Raw genomic sequence first — 15510 nt, forward strand, 5'->3', positions numbered from 1 at the left:
TTTCCATGAAATATTACTAGCTATCCATGTGACAGCGTGATGGAAACTTAAATCTGACGGGAAGCCACCAGACGCGTAATTCAAATCTATTTAATTAGCAATTCAGTGGCCACCAGGCCACAAAATGATGTGGAAGGCCTGATTAGCTATGACCGCCACCGCCACAAACCCACAGTCCGCTAGTAGCGAGCTGTCAATGATGGGAGGGGAGGTGAAGGGGGGTGCGAATCGTGTATAGTAACGAAAACGTGGAAACAGTTTATAATAGTTAGTTATTTTTTTAATAACACTTTAATGACTGTAATAAAAGCCAAATCATGATTCAAAGCCAGATTCCATTTATTTTATCATAATCATATTTACATATCACTATTATAAAGGCTCAGTATTGACCATGAGTAAATTGATTCCAAGTGAGAGTCAAGTATTTCTGAACAGTGCAAAGAATTATGAGGAAACCACTACCAGCAAGATAAACGGAGAAATAAGAGGATAAGAAGAACAAACATAAAAAGGCCGCGGTTGGAGAAGGATAGTCTGGAAGTTGAAATAGAGAGAATGTTCAACTTTATGAAAAATGGTTCTAATATTGGTAGTAATGTAAATAATTCATTACTTTTATAAATAACTCTTAATAACTGTGATTTTGTTTACTTGGTAAAGCATTAATTTAAAGTGGTACAATGTACCCACTATACAATATATTAATTGCTACAGGATATTAAGTACCGTATTAAATATGGATAGCGTACATAATTTTAACGAAATTTATTATTAATCCCAAAAATAGTTTCTTTAAAATACGTAATGTTTGGATTAAAGTTAGTCACGAAGATCCTCCATAAATGACGTAAAAATTTCTAAAACTTAATTTTGCAGATATACAATTTTAACAATGTTATACCTTAGTTTGAACTGTACATCTGAGTTAAATTAATTTAAAGTGACCTATTGTAACCTAATTTTAAACACTTCTACTTTGATTTATATCATTAAACGTGGATAGATACTGTGAAGTTTGAAGTTTTTTTTTTTATATACAACTAACTTTTCACGGCATAATTTGTTATTTCTACAATGCCACAAGAGGCATATAAAAGCTGAACACAGTTTCTGCACTCAGTAATTAAGAATAAAAGCAAAACCAATTAACCTGTATGAATTAACACTGGTACAACAGGGCTGGATAATACATATGATCTGTTACACATTCCTCTGTTAGTGACATTATCTTCAACATTGTATAACCGTACCCGTGCATCAGACCGTGAAGTGTTCGATAACATTTTATCAGCGGATAATTCCAGGAATTTGTTGAGTAAATATAGCATTGTAACCTTTTATATCCAAAAATATTTCATGTCACTATCTAGAAGTGCCCTGAAATAACCAAACCAGTGAAACGTAAACGGTGTATATTATTTGAAATATTATTAATTATTTATGTTTTTTGTGCTGAACTTAAATAAATGAATCCTTTTTTTCAACTTACCTTCTCTTTCTCTGCATTTAATATATTGGTGGCTTATATTAAAAAAAGGAATACAATTTTTACTCGCCTCTTTCAAGTTCAAGACTTCCCAGAAAGTACTGGAAGAAAGTTTTCAACTCAGTCAGTTTTAAACCAATTTACCGTATTCATCAACTCCCAACCTTAGAGGGAGTGTTAATTTAATTTCGCCCTCATATAAAAGTGCTAGTCCAATAACATGGAGTTTGAAACTCTTGAATTTTCATTTCTCGGTAAAGTTACCTGTGACAGGTATCTCCACCGCTGAATTAAAGTAGTTTGTAAGGGACTTATTAGTTCAATTAGTTGAAACTTAAACTTAAACTTTTGTTGTCTACGATTGTAAAGTTCTTGATTTATAAGTTTAAATTCTGTTCAACCTAAAAATTAAATTATATGGTTATCGACTATAACCGAACGATTATTCGTTCGAAATTATGAAGAAATTTTGAGATAAACTGGTTTTAAATTTTGTGAGGTAGTTAGGCTACATCTTCAACTAAGTCACAAGTTAAAATCTCATAGAATTGTGTTTATTTTGCTTCCAAATTTATTTACTCTGTAATTTTCCTTAATTACAAATTGAAGATAATGTTAACTAACACTCAGCCAAACCCCTTGAATTGCGACACAAAATCATCGAACTCTTTTTTTTGTCTCATGGAAACTTTCTGGTTGATAGGCCAGTTCGTTTTCATATCCTGCGAAAAACAGACGGAAATAACGTTTTCCTGCTTCTTGAGTGATTCAAAAATATCAGTTCTACATGAATAACGTAGTGAAGGAATATAGTGTTATATTCATAATATTAAGTGAATATATATTGTCGTACATAAAATAATGTTTCATAATTTAAAACAAGAATATTGCAACTTTTTCAAAACGACTTTTAATGTTTTAATCGTTTACAGTAATTTTACAGAGTAATTATACAACAATAAACCTTTTTAACACCCTTTGATATATATTTTATTTTGTACGATGTATATTTCAAGTTCTAAGAATTCATCATCAGGCATTTGGGCTGATTGTGATGATGAGTTCTTAGAATTTGATATGTACATTGTACAAAATAAACAAATATAAAAAGAATTTATCAAAAAGTCTTAAAAAGATATATTGTTGTATAATTGTATCAAACACTTTTCGAGGCTACATCCCTAATATGGATTTACAGAGTATTTATTCTTATTGTAGATGTTATAGAAATAAGGAACAAAGTAGAAGCTGAGATAAATATAATGTAAGATGTATACAATATTTAATGGATGAATGTACTGACCCTCAGGACGCGGAGGTCACCCAAAGGTCAGAGCTGCGAGGTGAGATAATTGGCAAGTGGACCCTGAGGGCTATAGCCCTGCATGTATAATGATATCAGCCAGTTGGAAGGGATAATCGAAATAACGAGGTGGTTTCTGCCCTTATTGTACCCTCACGACTTCCCTGAATGTATTTGAGACAAATGGGTCTCTATATAAATCTATATTGTCGTTATACGCTATCGCTATATATACGTGTATACTGTATGCTCTATGCTGTCACAATACGCTGCGTATATACGCTACCGCCGTGCTCCTTGCTGTATATTATCACATATGCGTGTACCGGAACAATCTGTAATTATTGAACAACTCTAAATGTTTAATACTGTTTATTTATTTTATTTTATTTCCTTTCAACGGTCAAAGACCACTTTATAACAATAAACATAGTGCAAGATAGCTAATTACCATTATAGTGCCCAGACATAACAGGGACAAGCCAAACATGCGATTGGACTCTATACTCCTAGATATGATTGACAGTGTACATAATAAGTATAATTTATAATAAATATAAGGTAAAGCGAGGAGAGATTGCGCACAATTCAAAATATCTAAATAAAACGAAAATTTTTAGTTGAATATACAATTTTTTTAGTGTTATATTTACATTGTATGGTTGTCTATTCTCTGTAATTTTTCCAGAATTTATATTATGTTAATAACGAAATAATAAAAAAAATCGTAAAATGTGTTTTTGCGCAATCTCTCCTCGTAGGGTAGGTGAGTTTGCGCACATGGGTAGGAGAGATTGTTTATGGGAATAACTACTGCAATTCACACTTTAAACATATTTAATTAATGTAAACTAATGAAACCTTCAAACTTGATGTAAGAAATTGAAAAATTAAACATTTTAACTTGGGCACATTTTAAAAACATTATTACATAATAGAGCATTAAAATCATTTTTTTTGACGTTTTTTCACGGCGTCCACAGTCAATGCACTTTCCTTCATAAATTGTACAGCTCTCGTGCATCCATCTTCCACAGACCATGCACTTGATCCAGTCAGATGTCGAAGTAGTCTCCTGATATAGTTCAAGACACTCTGTACACTCATCATCTTCATTATCGCTGACATGATCGGAAAGAAGTTCAATGTCTGCGTCATCTTCCTCAGATGTAGAAGATTGCTCAAACATCAACCGTTTCTTTGTTTTTAAGTCCTTTTTTTTGTATCTTGCAAGATTTTTGGTTGTTTCTTTCCATGCAGGTTTCTTATTTTCATCTGGTCGCTTTTTCTTGTTTGATGCTAACTCTTTTTTTTATCTTGATTTTGGTTATGTTATTTGGATCTGTAACATTCATGGCACTTTGCTTCCTTTTTGATTTTGAAGGCTCCAAACTTTTAGGAATCGGTGAAAGTTTTTTGTAAAACTTTTGTTGGAGTTTCTACAGATGCGGCTGAACATTGTCCTTGAGGTTGATGGTTGACAGATTGGAGGGATTAAATGATTTGATTGAGATGATTGGATTGAAATAGGTGGTTCAGTGTTTTCAGATACTGGATTATTAACTGATGTCAAGGGTTGGTTGGAGTGTTGTGGGATCAGGAACAATCTGGTTTACATCTTGGTCACAATGTAAAAGATATGCATAGTCTGGTATCACATCAATATTTAGAGGATGGATTCCTGTGGCACGAAACGCAGCAACTCCAAGTTGAACAGTGGCAGCACGAGGCCAAGATAAATTCAATAGATGGCCAAAATCGTCCCTTGAAATTTTGCCAGTACCACAACGAGATGTGACTAATTTGTTACAAGCATCTTAAAATAAGTTTTTCAAAGGCTTGAATACTACACGATCTAGGGGTTGTAGGTAGTGTGTAGTATGACTAGGCAGACATAAGATAATGATGTCATTAATCATAGCCTTTTGCAACATATTGGGACAGTTCATGTGTGAGGCATGGCCATCTAAAATTAGCAAATGCTTTCCAGGAGACTTTCTTGGGATGAAGTGTTCAGAAATCCATTCCATGAACAGTTCACTATTTATGTACGCACTTTCTCTTCTCATTTTTAAAACAGTTCCAGGGGGAGCATCTTTGATATATTGTGGTTTAGCGTAAACTCCCTTAAAAATACAAAAAGGTGGTAGGAACTGTCCCTCTGCATTGCAGCAGGCCATAATAGTTACAGTTTCTCCCTTTTCAGCACTTGTAACGACGTGAACGTCTTTGCTTCCTTTTTGGGCAATAACTTTTCCAGGCTCATTATTAAGCTGCACTCCTATTTCGTCGCAGTTCCAAATACAGTTGGGCTTATCTAAAAGGTTGTTTTCTTTTAAGGTGGAAGTGAGAAGATTGAAATAACTTTTTACTTCTTCCCTATTCATTCCTTCTGTTCTTGCTCTACTAATGCCTTGAGCTTTTCTCACACTTAAATTAGGATGTCGCCGCATGAATGACGAAAACCAAACTTTTCCAGCGGTTTTTTATGGTCTTTGTTGAAGGTGTGTTTAATACCCAATGTTTCTGCTAAATTGTAAGCTAACATTCTAACATTCTTTTGTGTAGGTGCAAACCCTACAGATTGAAGTTTTATTATGTGCAAAGCCAATTTTTTTCTCGGCTTCCAATCCTAGTTGGCCATCTGGACCCAAATTCCCGTTTTGCAAAATCATTCTTCTTCATTCGATGTCTTAATGTAGACTCTGGTATTTTAAACCTCTTGCTTGCTGCTCTTATTGATAATGATCCATTCTTTATTGCTGATACAGCTGATGATAGATCATCTTCTGTCCAGGATCCTTTGTTTGTTTTCCTCTTGTACACGTTAGGCATGTTAGCCTGTAAAAAAATAAATAAATAATAGTCATCTTGGTAAATAATATGTTTTAATTTTTTTTTTAAGTTGTTTTATTAATGGTAATATGCAATTCATATTAATAAAATAAATAAAGATTCATAATATACATTTAATGAATTTCTAACGAATATGTAGATTCACAAATAGTTAATATTAATTATGAAATCCATGCGCCAATGTCTCCTACCATTACATTAAATGGAATAAATGCGCAATCTCTCCTCAACATGAAATGCGCGTACTGTCCTAAATCGGTAGGAGAGATTGCGCAGGCTTAAAACTAAGATGGCCCGAAGCGAGATTTGACCAACCACTATCTGTACAGTTTGCCTATGTCATTACCTCTCTAGAAAAAATGGTAAATACCGAATAATGTATCGTAGCATCGTACTGATTAAATTTCATGCATCCTGCAGACAAAATTCAGCCACTTACCTTTGAAATGAAAGTTGTAGGTTTAATATATATCACTAATAAACAGACTTAGCGTCTTGAACTTTTGACAGAACACTCAACTAATGAAGCGGATCGAGGCACTGAGGGACGCTGCGCGCGCACCCAACTCCAACCAGCTGGAACAAAGAGGGCGCAATCTCTCCTACCGCGCAATCTCTCCTCGCTTTACCTTAACAGTAATGATAATAATTGTTGAGCAGATAAACAACCTAGAAATAAATAACAGTGCAAAAACAAACTATCCATAAAAAGTAACAATGCAGAAAACTATAAATGGATAACAAGAACAAAAAAGAACTATATAAATGAAAAAAATGTTAATAAAATAGTTTTAAGTAAGTGACAATGCAAAAAAAAAAACTAAGAATGAATAACAAGTAACAAAGATCCATAAACACCAACAAAGTAAAATAAATAAATAAATAAAACATTTCACAATACAAACTACCATCCTTAACAATAACGAGTGAAAAACACATACAAAACAAATGCCAAATATAATAATAAATAAATAAATAACAACTGCACAAAGCATATAAATAAATAAATACGAACAGCTACAATTATGAAGGATGTACAATGTTCAGAAGGATTTAAGTTAACGTTTCTTTGGTTAATAATGCACAGAAGTGCTGGAAATTAAGTACAAAATTACTTATTGGCTGAGCTTTATCGAAGCCTGTTACTCGAGGGGGTTGAATAAAGCCTTTATGAACCGTCTGTGTGCGCATGATCTGAGAACGAACATGAAAATCTGCACCTAAGCTTCAGGTATAAGTATACAGCATCGAGTTCGATGATGGTCCATGCCATTCCATGTGATTTGGCTGAACAATAATGATATTTTTAAATTGGTCTTATGGGCAAGTACGATGACGAGAAAATCGTATAACATTTTCATATGTGAAATAGTAAAATATGTACCTATGAACTTTAAATGTGGTATGCAACACCAACTAAGCATGTTATGCGACATGTGTTGTAGCTTAGTCCTACTTTGCATATTGTATGGGTAATGGCACAATTTATTTATACTAATATATTAAATTGAGTCATGAACAGGGTTATAAACATTCCTTAAACGAGTTAATATATTAGTGAAAGTAGATTTAACCGTTAATTTAAAACATAATGAATAATTTGGAACAGAAGAATAATCTGCATATATTATTAATCTAAATACAATATTATTTGTCTTCTTAGATTGAAAAATACATAATGTATGTGATGTTTGTGAATAGATAATGAAGTAGGCATTGGAGCAGATTGTAATTTACTGCTTTAATGGCCATAACGAAGAAGGAGCTGTAAAAAATAAGCAACTATAACCGTAATAAATGTAACCTGAAAAATCCATATACGTCCTATGAGCCACCCATTATTACATTCCTGACTGTTAGTTAGTATTTGTATACGATGTTTTACCTGTTAATTTACAAATGTACAAGTACGGGTAATACGGTAATCGCAAATTCTTTGTTTGTTTTCTGACTTAATGGGTTTATGTACATGTTTAAATTTTTGTACGATATTGTTAAACTTAGACTTTGACTATTTGAGTATTCTAATTATCGCATGTTTCCTTGTTTTAGAATTTTACTACAGGAAAGGTAGATACCTGATCTAGAAACATAGTGTAGCCGTTGTATTAAAATTAAGTATAGGAAATGTCCACAAACCTATAATCTTTCAGCCATTGACCTTGCATTGTGAAATTCAAACAAGCAAGAAGGTATATCAGAATGAATATTACTGAGATTGACGAAAATTAAATCCATACATGTATTGGATATGAGGGAGGGGGTGAATTGTACGACTGCACTAATGTCGACTATGCCCTTTACGAAGACAACAGAGAAGTGAATCGTGATGCATATGATATTGAATATAATTCGTGCTATATTCTAGTGAAGTGGAATATAGCTTGGAAATGCGATATATTTTAACCCAATCATATCACAGAAGTGACGAGACTTTTCGTTTTTACTAGGAATCCAATATTGATGTAGATTTACTCCAGTTACTTCAGCAACTACGGACGTTTATATTTACGTTTTGCAAAGATAGCATTTTACAATCACCGATGTATTATTGTGGAATTATATTTTTAAGATGGTTTTTTAATGGTTTTCTTAAACTGTTGTACTTAATAATAATTTATTTTAATGGGTTCTTTACTAGTGTTTTAATTGGCTTAGCGTTAGTGCAGCGTATCACTTATGGGGCAAGAAAAATTTCATTTCTGTCTATCATTATGAAAATGAAATTAACTATAGACATAAAATGTGGCACGAATCTTCATTACTACAAAATCAATATCGAGTTTAAAGATAGTACTTGTCACTCGATAGGATTTTTCTGAGCGCTAGTGAAGAGTTTTACGTTAATTTAATTTGTTTTATCATGACAACATAAGAGAAAAAGAAATTATTTTTCAACAAATTCAGTGCAATCGTCAACATTGTAACATGTGACATTGTAACACGTAGAGCCATGGAATAACATGTTGTATGCAATTCCATTTACGTGACACGTGGGTCTATACAATTTGAATATAATTATCTTTGCACGAAGAACTGTGATAATTAAAATTGCTGTATACATAAAATAAGTTTAGAATTATTTACTATACAATTGTGTTCCTAGTGATCCAGTTACGGGACAAGGGGGTTTATACAATATGAATATAAGCTTTGCACGTAGAATTGTGATAATTAGAAACGCTATATACATGAAATAAGTTTAGCATTGTTTACTATACAATTGTGTTCCTAGTGATCCAGTTACGGGACAAGGGGGTTTATACAATCTGAATATTAGCTTTGTACATAGAATTGCAATAATTAGAATTGCTGTATACATAAAATAAGTTTAGCATTGTTTACTATACAATTGTGTTCCTAGTGATCCATTTACGGGACAAGGGGGTTTATACAATTTGAATATAATTATCTTTGCACGAAGAACTGTGATAATTAAAATTGCTGTATACATAAAATAAGTTTAGAATTATTTACTATACAATTGTGTTCCTAGTGATCCAGTTACGGGACAAGGGGGTTTATACAATCTGAATATTAGCTTTGTACATAGAATTGCAATAATTAGAATTGCTGTATACATAAAATAAGTTTAGCATTGTTTACTATACAATTGTGTTCCTAGTGATCCATTTACGGGACAAGGGGGTTTATACAATCTGAATATTAGCTTTGTACATAGAATTGCAATAATTAGAATTGCTGTATACATAAAATAAGTTTAGCATTGTTTACTATACAATTGTGTTCCTAGTGATCCAGTTACGGGACAAGGGGGTTTATACAATCTGAATATTAGCTTTGTACATAGAATTGCAATAATTAGAATTGCTGTATACATAAAATAAGTTTAGCATTGTTTACTATACAATTGTGTTCCTAGTGATCCAGTTACGGGACAAGGGGTTTATACAATCTGAATATTAGCTTTGCAGATAGAATTGCAATAATTATAATTGCTGTATACATAAAATAAGTTTAGCATTGTTTACTATACAATTGTGTTCCTAGTGATCCAGTTACGGGACAAGGGGGTTTATACAATCTGAATATTAGCTTTGTACATAGAATTGCAATAATTAGAATTGCTGTATTACAATAAGTACTAGAATTGTGTTCCTAGTGATCCAGTTACGGGACAAGGGGGTTTTATACAATCTGAATATTAGCTTTGTACATAGAATTGCAATAATTAGAATTGCTGTACACATAAAATAAGTTTAGCATTGTTTACTATACAATTGTGTTCCTAGTGATCCAGTTACGGGACAAGGGGGTTTATACAATCTGAATATTAGCTTTGCACGTAGAACTGTAATAATTAGAATTGCTGAAATGTGTTTTCGATGCATTTTTGTTCTCAGTGAATCCAGTTTTGGGAGAAGTGTGTCTATACAATTTTAATAAAATTAGCTTTGCTTGCCTAATAGTCAAATTACTATTGCTATATACATTAATTAGGTTTAGATTTGTTACGATACAATTGTGTTTTCAGTGAATCCAGTTATGGGACAATTGCGTCTATACAATTTGAATAAAATTTGCTTTGAATGCCGAGTAGTAATAATTAGAATTGCTATATACATAAAATAATTTTAGCATAGTATTCCATACAATTGCACTATCTGCGTTTATTTTAGCTACAATAAAACTCTACAAACGTATTAAATGAATAGGTTTAACCTTTCGTGCTTGAAAAAAAATTGCAATATTTTTTTTGTGTAAACTAATTATTAGTTCGTTATTTAGTATGTTAAAATTTAAAACATTTGAAGCGCAATAATCACCGGAAGATATCGAGGTGAAGTATGTTTTGTGGTGAGCAGTATTAAATCTTCTGCTACAGTATCAGAAGAAGAAGAGGAAGATAATTTAATTTGACGCTATACGGATGAGTGCTTATCGAATTTCCTCATGCGCGAGAAGTTCTCAGTTATTAAGAGCCCAGTGAAGAGTTAAAGAGCTCGCTGTTAATGAAGAAAAACTTTTATAAACTCCAGCATTCTACATTTGAAATACAATCGTTACATTCTTTACTAAACTTTAAGTGTGCAATATTAATTTCTCTATTCGACGAGCACATTACACTTCGCTACTTTTCACGTTAAACATTTGTGTGATTTTATATTACTTACCTTTATTTTCCCGTAACATTAGGAAGTTATTTTTAAATTTTTTGATGTAAGCGTGTATATTTCATAAATACATTGTGTTGCATTTGTTTTCAAATTATAGGTATGGCTTTATCTGTACGAATAATTATATCTTCATATTGATGTACATAAATTAAGAAGACAAACGAGATTCAGTCACTAAATAACATATTTTTATGTAACAAATACTAAACAAATTAACATTTTTATGTTGCAAAGTAACTATAAGGAACTTTTTGTAACGTTTCAGATGTAATAATATTTTAACATTTGAATTTACCTAAAGTCTCAAAATATTCTTTTGACTAAAATCTTTTGGAAATAAAACAAAAAAGAAATATTATGTACATTATGTTGTTTTATATATATATATATATATATATATATAATTTAACAACAAAATTGAACCTAATTTCCCTTTCTTTTTTGTTTTATTTCCAAAAAATTTTAGTCAATTATATATATATATATATATATATATATATATATATATATATCATTTCCGTAACTTTACTGTATGCTGTTACGAAACTAAACCACTAACAATTAAAAACCAATACAATGTTATAAACCAAACTACATACAACCATTGTATTCCAACAGTTAACTAATTATCATTAGTGTAACATAATGATATCATAATTACATAAGTTGTTAAAATATTACGTTCTTATTATTCAAGTGACATTTTACGTGGGATAAAAAGTATTTAACAGCATTGTTTATACACTCGCACATGATATGAGAATTTTTACATAAATGTCATGAGAATTTATAATTTTTATTTTAAGATCTATTATTGTAAAATAATATAACAGAAAGTTAGAATTTGATACAGTACACGTTATAAAAAACATGATAAAACATGATTGTTTTTTTAGGTTCACGAGACGTAATAATTATCACACAGGAGTACGCCACACCCTTTGTACCGGAGTAGATGGCGCTTAGTTTGCAGGCAAAATTTCAACTCTGTAGCCCATTTCGTTCTGATAGTTAGGCTACAAGTGTTACGATGTTAAATGTTTAAACCTCGAACAATTGTACTCATTTCATTTTAAAATGTATTCATCCTGCAATCTTTCATTCCAATTTTGGTATAATACCGATGTAAAAGTGTTTATGAAAATATCGAGTGGAGAGACATACAGAAATGGAAGTTTCCAGTCCCTCTATTGTTAGGCTTTTCTAACGCTCAGCCTATTATGTATTGTTCTTTGTAATCGACTATGATGGTTTATTTGTAACATAGAAGTACTCTGAAACTAAACATCTATTCATGTCTACAATACAAATACATACAAATATTCCTGTCCTAATAACATTAAGTCGAAATTGTGTAATTGTTAGATATACATTGAAGAAAGACTGAGAAAGTGTTCATCCACATCATTATTCTAAGCTTTACGTTTTAATGAAAATTTTTAATTTCATTCTAAGTTGTTCAATCGTACATTACTGAAACTAACATATTTTTTGTTTAATTTTAGGTTTGTCCAGTTTTCTTAAGTAGGAAAAGTGCATAGTTGGTAAGTAGTCAATAGAAAACAACCATATGATATTTTACTATTTATAGACAAGTTCCCCCTGTGTTTTACAGATGAAATGGTCAACACAAATAAACATAGTATTGTATGAACACTCTGATCAAACAAGCACAATGGTCGGTAATTACATAATATTCATTATCAATTCTGTTGTAAAACCCCTGTGGCGGTTTAATAAAGCAATAGTTGACCATATTATTCTATTTTTCTAATTACTGTACGCCACAAAGTTTATTAATGCTCATTTCAATGTGTTTCCAAAGCAGTGTGTTCGAAGTGTTTCGTAATTAAATGAATAATTGTAATTCAATATCAGGATGGTTACTCAAAAAGCTTTTCATAACATACTTTAGTAGCTAAACATCCTTAACGTTCCAAAGGACCAATATGTGGTCGCAGAGAGGTAGTTCACGCACAGCCTTCATTTTCGGCCAACACCATCTGGGATTGCAAAAACCTCTTAAATTTTTATATAAGTCTGTTTCAATACTAAAGTTATATGAATGAATGAATTATTCCCAGTATTTCAAATATTTAAATATACATCATTTACAGACAGAATAAGAAACGTAAAAACTTTGCTAAAAAAAATACTACAAAGGGTATTATAATTACATTAAATAATGATACTTATAACGAAAATAAAATTATTATAATGCATTTGTTATGTTTGAAGAGGTCCTTTTTCTGAGGAAACGGAGCTATATACGCAGAGTGTCCTGTCCGTAGGCCCGAAGTAAAAAATACTAGTATATACTATTCAAGTAACAACTGTTAAAACAAATTAATAACCCACAGTTACGATATGGAGCAAAATAAATGCGGTTCTGTTAAGTTAATTTGGGAGTGACATTAAAAGAATTACATGACATTAAATAGGAGACAACAGACCAAAAAAACTATATGTGGTTCACCCATAAACACGTGATTCTAAAGTTACTTTAGTACGTTTTATTAAGTATGATCCGAAAATTTTGGTTTTTAGATGTACCGTCTGTTGGGTTGGCTTGATTATTATTGAGACAGAATAATAATTTAGTACTGTCCAGTTCGATTCTGTAGCTAGAGCAAAGGTCGTATGCACTTCTTTAGACCAGCTTTTTGGTAATGCTGTCGAAATGGGTGAGGAGTTGTCAAGTACAATTTTGGTGATCAGCAAGTTGTCAAGTACGATTTTAGTAATCAGCAAGTCGTCAAGTACGATTTTGGTGATCAGCAAGTCGTCAAGTACGATTTTGGTGATCAGAAAAACGTTAAGTATTATTTTAGTAATCAGCAAGTCGTCAAGTACGATTTTGGTGATCAGCAAGTCGTCAAGTACGATTTTGGTGATCAGCAAATCGTCAAGTACGATTGTGGTAATCAGCAAGTCGTCAAGTACGATTTTGGTGACAAGCAACTAAATGGAAATGGATATTTGAGTGTTTTGAGTATTTTTACATTTTTACGTACCAAACTTAACTTTACGTACGCGTAAAGTTATGTCTAGAAAAGTATAGTGATTAACTTCGTACTCTTGAATTGGCAATGTAAAATACACGGGATACAATCAATTTTTCTGTGAGTTGTACCCTTTCCGTAAAAGTGGCTTAGTAAAACATTTTTATTGTAAACAACAACTTTATCTTTTTGTCCTTGTCGCAAATAATTTAGAATTTAAAAGCGCAAACATATGTAAAAACTATTTGTATGTAAATAATAAAGGGGGAGGAGACTGCAACTGCCATATAGTTATATTATTTACATATTGTTTGTAGATAAAAATAGTACTTAAAAAGCAAAAATTACGGGAAAATGCAGTTTGTAACCAAATGACTTTTCTCGAAGACTCTCGATCACGTATTACCCAGCTGTGGAAAAGAAGAAAGACATAAATGTAATTAGAAAAATGTTTTGTACACCACTATTATAAATCAGCTATAAAATGTTGGCTGTATTATATAATGCATATCAGGTAATGCTATTTCAGAAACAGTAAAATAAATAACTATTAGTTTTGAATTGATATTTTAAAGACTATTGATTACAACTGCGTCAATTAGAGGCATACATTTTTATAGGTTGTATAGGTTCATTGTAGATGGCATTGCGTTAATGGGTATATTCTTTATTAATTGGTCTTAAACCAAACAGGCCAAATATTTTAAGTCGATTGTTTGGAATACAAATGCAATTATTGTAAGATTTCCAAAAGTGATTCCGTAAAACAATATAAGTTAGAGCATCACATAAACACGTTCTGTCAGCGATAAGCAAACAGTAAAATTGCGAGAGCGTCGGGACGCCCGAGGGCTAATGACTCGACAAGAGCTCCCGGCGCCCGGGGACTGAGAGGGCTTAGGTGACGCTGGTTCAGATGGGGGGTGGTAGGAGGTGGAGTCGCTAATATTGTCGTGAAATTGGCAGGGATCGCTGAAATAATAACCGATTGCCGCCCGGGGCTTTGCCAGCGCCGAGACACCCTCGCTGTTTGTTCTTCATTTAGCAACCAACCATGGGTGGAGTTTATGGTAACAATTTCTTCAGGCATAAAAAGTGAATCAAGGGGCGTTTCCTTACACAGGGCCTGAGGCTCGTTTTTGTTATTTTATTTTCGTCATGTGTATATGTGCTGTACTCAAAATATTAGAATGACAACAATGAGGCAGGTGTCACTGTGAAAACGTATATGAATTGTGAGTCTTATCTTTAGAAATCCAGATTTCAATTGACTATAACGATGATTTTTCTGTGTCCAGTTTTCCAAAATAAAATAAAGTATACAGCCTACACTTATGTTATTAGAATGTAAACTACTCAATAATAAATACACTATAAACATCACTTTTTTGTTAGGAAAAAACTAGAGTTAAATTCTCTTTAAAGCCTTGTCTACTCGTCTTCCTGGAACTAACAGATGCAATTGATAAAGTCACATAATAAATAAATACTCATTCAACAACATGTTGCGCAATTACTTGTCAACTGCTTATTTTCATACAAAAAATTATCAAATAACGATAGTACATCCTATATCTTTGTCAAATACTATATGAAGTTTATTACACAACCGTATTAAAAATAATGGGTGTTTGTACATCTGTAATTTGGTATATAATGATTTGAAACCAGTGTGACATTACTAGTATAATGTTTATCATTAGCAGACACAAAGTTTTGTTT

The 15510-nt window shown here is 32.0% G+C and overlaps 1 protein-coding gene across 2 annotated transcripts in view; it reads left to right on the top strand.

Moving 5' to 3' along the window:
- The window catches only part of LOC124364159 (limbic system-associated membrane protein-like), a 349797-nt gene that overhangs the window by 179277 nt on the left and 155010 nt on the right, over positions 1 to 15510 (top strand). The window lies entirely within an intron of this gene.

This window comes from Homalodisca vitripennis, chromosome 6 (genome assembly GCF_021130785.1).
Source record: "Homalodisca vitripennis isolate AUS2020 chromosome 6, UT_GWSS_2.1, whole genome shotgun sequence".
NCBI lineage: Eukaryota > Metazoa > Arthropoda > Insecta > Hemiptera > Cicadellidae > Homalodisca > Homalodisca vitripennis.